Raw genomic sequence first — 5,649 nt, forward strand, 5'->3', positions numbered from 1 at the left:
CCCGTGTCCCCTGCATCGGCAGGTGGACTCTCAACCACTGCACCACCACGGAAGCCCACTCCTGTGTTCTTTTGACTTGCCCCATCCTTTTTTTTTTTTTTAAACATAGAATGGTATTTTTTAGGTTTATGTCACTATTGTCAATTAAACTAGAAAGATCCTGAAGGGGCATAGCTATCTCCTTAACTAATATCTGTATGAATTAGCCTTACAAAACTATATGATGCTAAGAGTTGGAAAAAGATCTTAGATGCTATAATTCAGCCCCATCCTTTACCTTGAATTTTCATCGACCCTCTATTCAGTTTCATTGACACCTCTATTCAGTTCTGTGTTAGCACTAAGAAAGGAAGACTTACAACTTACGAGGCTGCATTTTTGTTATGGAATTTATAACATGTTTTACAATGAGCCAAAATTTAATCCTTATTCTGTATAACTCCTCAATTAGTTAACTTTTAAACTGTTATCAACAGCACTATTACCAGAGCTTTCACCATTTTCCATATGATATGGTTTCAAATTTCTCCCATGATCCTGGTAATTCTGCTGTAAGTTGCAATTTATTATTATATAGCCCTAAGCTAATTACAAGAGGTGATAGATGTGATGTCACTACAACAGTACCACTTCCCTTGTTCTGGATACTTTTTATTTTTAATGCAGCCTATTATTTTAGCTATTTTGAGAGCCACGTATCACTGATTCACTTTATGGTCACTAAAACCTCAAGTCCCAACATGTAGCGCTGTTCAATGGTGGCTTTCCCTTCATGTACTTATTTAATGGATTTATTAAACCAAAGTCGCTAAGATTTCTTATTTTTTCTATAGATCCCCATGTTGTTAGATTTTAGCCTATTGATTCATCTTGTCTAGCTGAAGGTGAATCTCCTCATGCAATATATTTCTCTTATAGTATGTTTCCTATTTTAGTATATATCACTAGTAAATATGACTCCAAAAATACCCTCATGCTAATCCTGCAAAAGACAAATGCAGCAACCCAGTATAGACCAATGCAGTTTAATAATCTTTCTAACAGGACAGATAGAAAAGTGTAATTCCCAAAACAGTTACATGGGTATCACATATTGATGTTGGAAATGTAAACAAATTTAGTACTGGGAAGACAAGTCTAGGTAAAATAAAAGGAACTTTTGAGTAGCACTGGGCAGGGAAGTAAGGTAGGTAAGAGAATAGCAAAGATAAACCCTTTATTTTGCTTGATGTCAAAAAGTGAGATGTCTCAGGTTTTTATTTTACTCCCTAATTTCAGTTCCAGTTAAAAATGATTCAGCAGATAGTTTGTTATATGGGGTTTAAAAGCTTTTGTTTAGCTACAGGTGAATGTATAAGAATTATAAACATCAAATTTAGAATACTGAATATCTTGGGTATACAGTACCCAGAAAGCTCAACTGTATTGGGTGATACTTTAGCTCTTAAATTGGGTGTTGGGTTCACAAAAGTTGATTATATTATTCTTGACACTTTTTCATAATCTAAAATATTTCATAATTAAAAAATAGTTTACTAAAAATATATTTGGATTTTATTTTATGTTCAGTATAGCAGTGTAATTTATTCTATTTCTTGACTCATTCAAGTCTTTAATAAACAACTAATGGTTATGAAAGTGGCTCAACCTGTAGCTCTAAAGTTCTATATAATTTTAAGTTAGCAGATAAGCCAATTTTATTACTATGTCCTTTAACTGCATAATTACATTGATAAAAATACATTCTTCTCAAATTCAAGAATATAAGTAAAGAAACTACATCATTAACACTAGAATGAACTCTAAAATATGAGAGGAATTTTATAATATATAAATATTCTGACTTTCCAACTATATAGTTATAAATGTTTTGACAACACTTTTTTGAAAAACTTGAAGATTTTGCAAGATAAGCATGCATTATCTTCTTCATTATGTAATTTTTTAAATGGAAACAGAAGAGCAGATGATTTATTGGCTATTGCCCAGGAAAATACGAGTATACCAGCTACTACATGAAAACCTGATACAGTGATCCTGCTTTGAAACATCTGTCCCTCCTTTGAATTATCAAACACATGCTTCTGTCATGGTGCTTAATGGTCATAGGGAGTTTACGGAAGCAACAAAGAAATTCACCCTCTCCCTCTACTGCCATAAAACGTAGACCCCACACACTTGAAAAATAAGGTCATCTGAGTATGGCAAATTCTCAAAAAATTAAACAGAATTACCATATGATCCAGCAGTTCCACTTCTGTGTATATATCCCAAAGAAGTGAAAGTAGGGACTTGAAAAGATACTTGTATGACCCACGTTTATACCAGCACTATTCATAACAGTCAGAAGGTGGAGGTAACCGAAGTGTTCACTGTCAGATGAATGCATAAACAAAATATGGTGTATGTACACAGTGGAATATTATTTAGCTTTAAAAGGAAGGAAATTCTGAGACATGCTACCACACTGGATGAACCTTGACATTAATGCTAAGTGAAATAAGCCAGTCACAAAAGGACAAGTACTGTGTGAGCCCACTTACATGAGGTACCTAGAGTAGTCAAAGTCATAAGGACAGAAAGAATGGTGGTTGCCAGGGGCTGGGATGAAAGGGAAATGGGAAATTAGTGTTTAATGGATACAGAGTTTCAGCTGGGGAAGATGAAAAAGTTTTGGAGATGGATGGTAGTGACTGTTCGTTGCACAACAATGTGAATGTACTTATTGCCACTGAACTTGAAAATGGTGATTTTGTTAACATATTTTAACAATTTTTAAAAAGCAGTAAATTTGTAAAGTAAGCATAATTGTTCTGCAAAACGAAATAAAAAGCAAAATATCTTCCAAAGATGATACCTGATTGATGGTATTACCATTAAAGAATGTTCCACATCAAAAAATATTTGTCAGCAAAGAAACTTTAAAAAGAGAAAGGCAAATGACAGTGTATTTTTAGCACAATCCAACCTATGAAGAACATAAGGCAGGTATGTGACTCAAGTGGAAAGGGGTGCATCAGGCCTGAAATATTAGCCGTTAAAAGCACCACACTCATTTCTATTGCTTCCATTCCATTGTGCTAAACAATCGTTATAATTTGGATCTGGTTTTCATTGTAATTTGATCAACACAGAGAAGGTGAGGATCAGCAAGCTCAACTATCCTAGACCCTCCATCATTTCTCTTAAGTTAATACATTAGTATTATGGGTTTTACGTAGCAGTTTCTTAGCAAATTGAGTGTGTGACTCAGCACTACAGAGTTCAGTCACTTCCAGATCTGATAAACCAATTTCAACCTAAGAAAAGAATTAGATGTTGAAACCCAGTCATCACACCATGGTCCTGCTAGACTATGGATACCGCCTTCCCCTGCATCTTTTCTCTCAATGCACATTTTCCATAATGCTGTATCGTAATTGCCTATTATTAGACTCAGTTCCTTGAAAATAGAAAATGGATTTTGTCTTTGATCCCTAACAACTAATAAACTGCCTAGCACAAAGGAAAGAACCAATAAATATGTGATATGTGAAAACAAAATCCAGTTTAGTAAGACATAATTAGGGAATGAGTATTGTAGAGATTCTTCTATATAAAGTTTTCCTCTTAAGTTTACAAACGGGAAGCTAAGCAATAGCAGAGACAAAGTGAACATATTTAGATTCAGAGCTCTCAATTCAAGTTGAAGTTACAGTGGTTAAGCCATATTTTCTTGAGAATGCCCATGAATGTGGCATTCAAACCATATGATGTGATCTGCATGAAAGCTCAGACAAGCCCCAGAGAGCATGCCTTTCCCGCAATAACTTCTCCAGTACGATAAAGAACATGGAAGCTTTATACCTTCACTTGCCAAATATGTGGGACCTGGTGTAAGTACCATTTCTACCACCCACATGCACTCAAACAAAGAATAAAATATCTTCCTAATGTGTCCTAAAGTTTGGCTCTTTCACATAATGCAGCATTCACACTCAGCACCAGCCAAGAGTGCCCAGTTAAGGATTCTACTATTGATACTACCAAACACAACAGGGATAACTCTTGACAGCACAGGAGAGTACTGGAACAAAGTAATTCAAGTTGAAAGAAAAACAATGCCAGACGGGAATGATTTTATGTTCAGAATAGATCACAGTGTATAAGAAAATAACTCCTGACCTATCATATGCAATCAGGATGACTACTTTTTCTTAACCTTTAGGTCTTAAGTTTTCTTTTTTCCTCTTTTGGGTCAACAACACATCCTAGGGAAAATATGAACTATTTAATCTTCTGTCAGTTTGAAAACAGACTCCAGAGCAGATGGCCTGACTTCTAATACTAGCTCTGCACTTACCCGCTGTGTAATCTGCAAATCACCCAAACTCTGTGGTCCAGTTGTCTCATCTGCAAAATGAGGACAGTAACTACCTCATGTGATTGTTGTGAGGATTAATTAATCTGCAACAGTGCCTGGCACATAGTAAGTGCCACTTTATTGTTAATTATGGTTATTATTGTCACAAATGAAATTTTTGATAAAAGTAAGTTCTACCTAAAAAATTCTTACTAATGTCCTGATAATTATAAATTTACATATCTGGAAATCATGAATTACACATCTGCCACTAGACCATAACTGTGACTTCCCTACCTCATACCAAGAGCTTCACACCATGCAAGGCACAGATACATGTGCCAGCCCTGTCCAACCTTGCATTTATAAAGTCCTTGTTCAGTAAAATCTTAGCGCCTAGCAGGGAAGAAAAACAGATTGGGATAAATCTATTCAAATGGTAACAAGTTCACATACAAATAAAAACAAAAAAAGACTGAAGGAGGTACAAGGAGGTACATACTATGCTGAAGTACATACTTTACCTCCAGAGTAAGCAAAGACATTTCTCTCAGTGGTGTCCAAATTCCAGCCTAAGGCAAAAATTTTTTTTCTTTTAATGTAGCATAGTGTTTAGAACTAAATGTTATGTAGTCGAATCTGTGCTCGGTCTCCACTATATCAGTCACTAGACGTGTGACCTTATAGAAGAAGTCTTACCTACAAATTGGGATAATTGCTTGAGCGCAAGATCTGGGGAATGAGAGCCTTTGTGCTTATATTTACTCGAAGAGTGACGCCCTCTAGGGGAATACCAGCGGACCCTGGCGACGGGACGCAGGCTCCGTGTTGATGACATCACTTCCGGGGCGACAGGTTCGGGCTTCCTTGCACCTAGGAAAGGGTGGTCGATCGGCTTTGCTGCGGAAAGTAGACGAGTACTAGTTACTGTCGTTCACGAGGAAGGTGGGTGAAACTGCTCAACCCTCTCTCCACTGATGCTTTCGCGCGCCTGGAAAAGCGGTTCCAGTCAGAGTCCCTCGCCTTAGAGCAGACAGAGACCAGCTGGCCAAGTGCCCAGGGTTCGCTTGGGATCCTTCCTGGCCCGAACGAGGAGGGTATCGCACAAGCCTCCTTGGCTGGATTTAGTGACTATAAGTCTAATTTCTCGTGGCGCGTCTGTTGGGGCTGCATCCTCTGCAGGGGTCCTCTGTGAATAGGTCGCTTGTCTCTAATCCCTGGATACCCTCTGCTCCTGTGTAACAATAAAAGTTCCAATATTCGCTCTTTTATTTTTTTCCATTTTGTCCATTAGTGTGATAGGGAAA

General features: G+C 37.1%; 1 protein-coding gene across 1 annotated transcript in view; it reads left to right on the plus strand.

The window, feature by feature from the left end:
- Window positions 1–5,174: 5,174 nt before the first annotated feature.
- OSGEPL1 (O-sialoglycoprotein endopeptidase like 1) overlaps window positions 5,175–5,649 on the plus strand; it is a 10,369-nt gene continuing 9,894 nt past the window's right edge. Inside the window, exon 1 of the mRNA XM_007464976.1 lies at window positions 5,175–5,287. The gene's annotated coding sequence lies outside the window, so the exon portion shown is untranslated. The remainder of the gene's footprint in view (window positions 5,288–5,649) is intronic.

The sequence above is a fragment of the Lipotes vexillifer genome, unplaced genomic scaffold, assembly GCF_000442215.2.
Source record: "Lipotes vexillifer unplaced genomic scaffold, Lipotes_vexillifer_v1.1 scaffold903, whole genome shotgun sequence".
Taxonomy (NCBI): domain Eukaryota; kingdom Metazoa; phylum Chordata; class Mammalia; order Artiodactyla; family Lipotidae; genus Lipotes; species Lipotes vexillifer.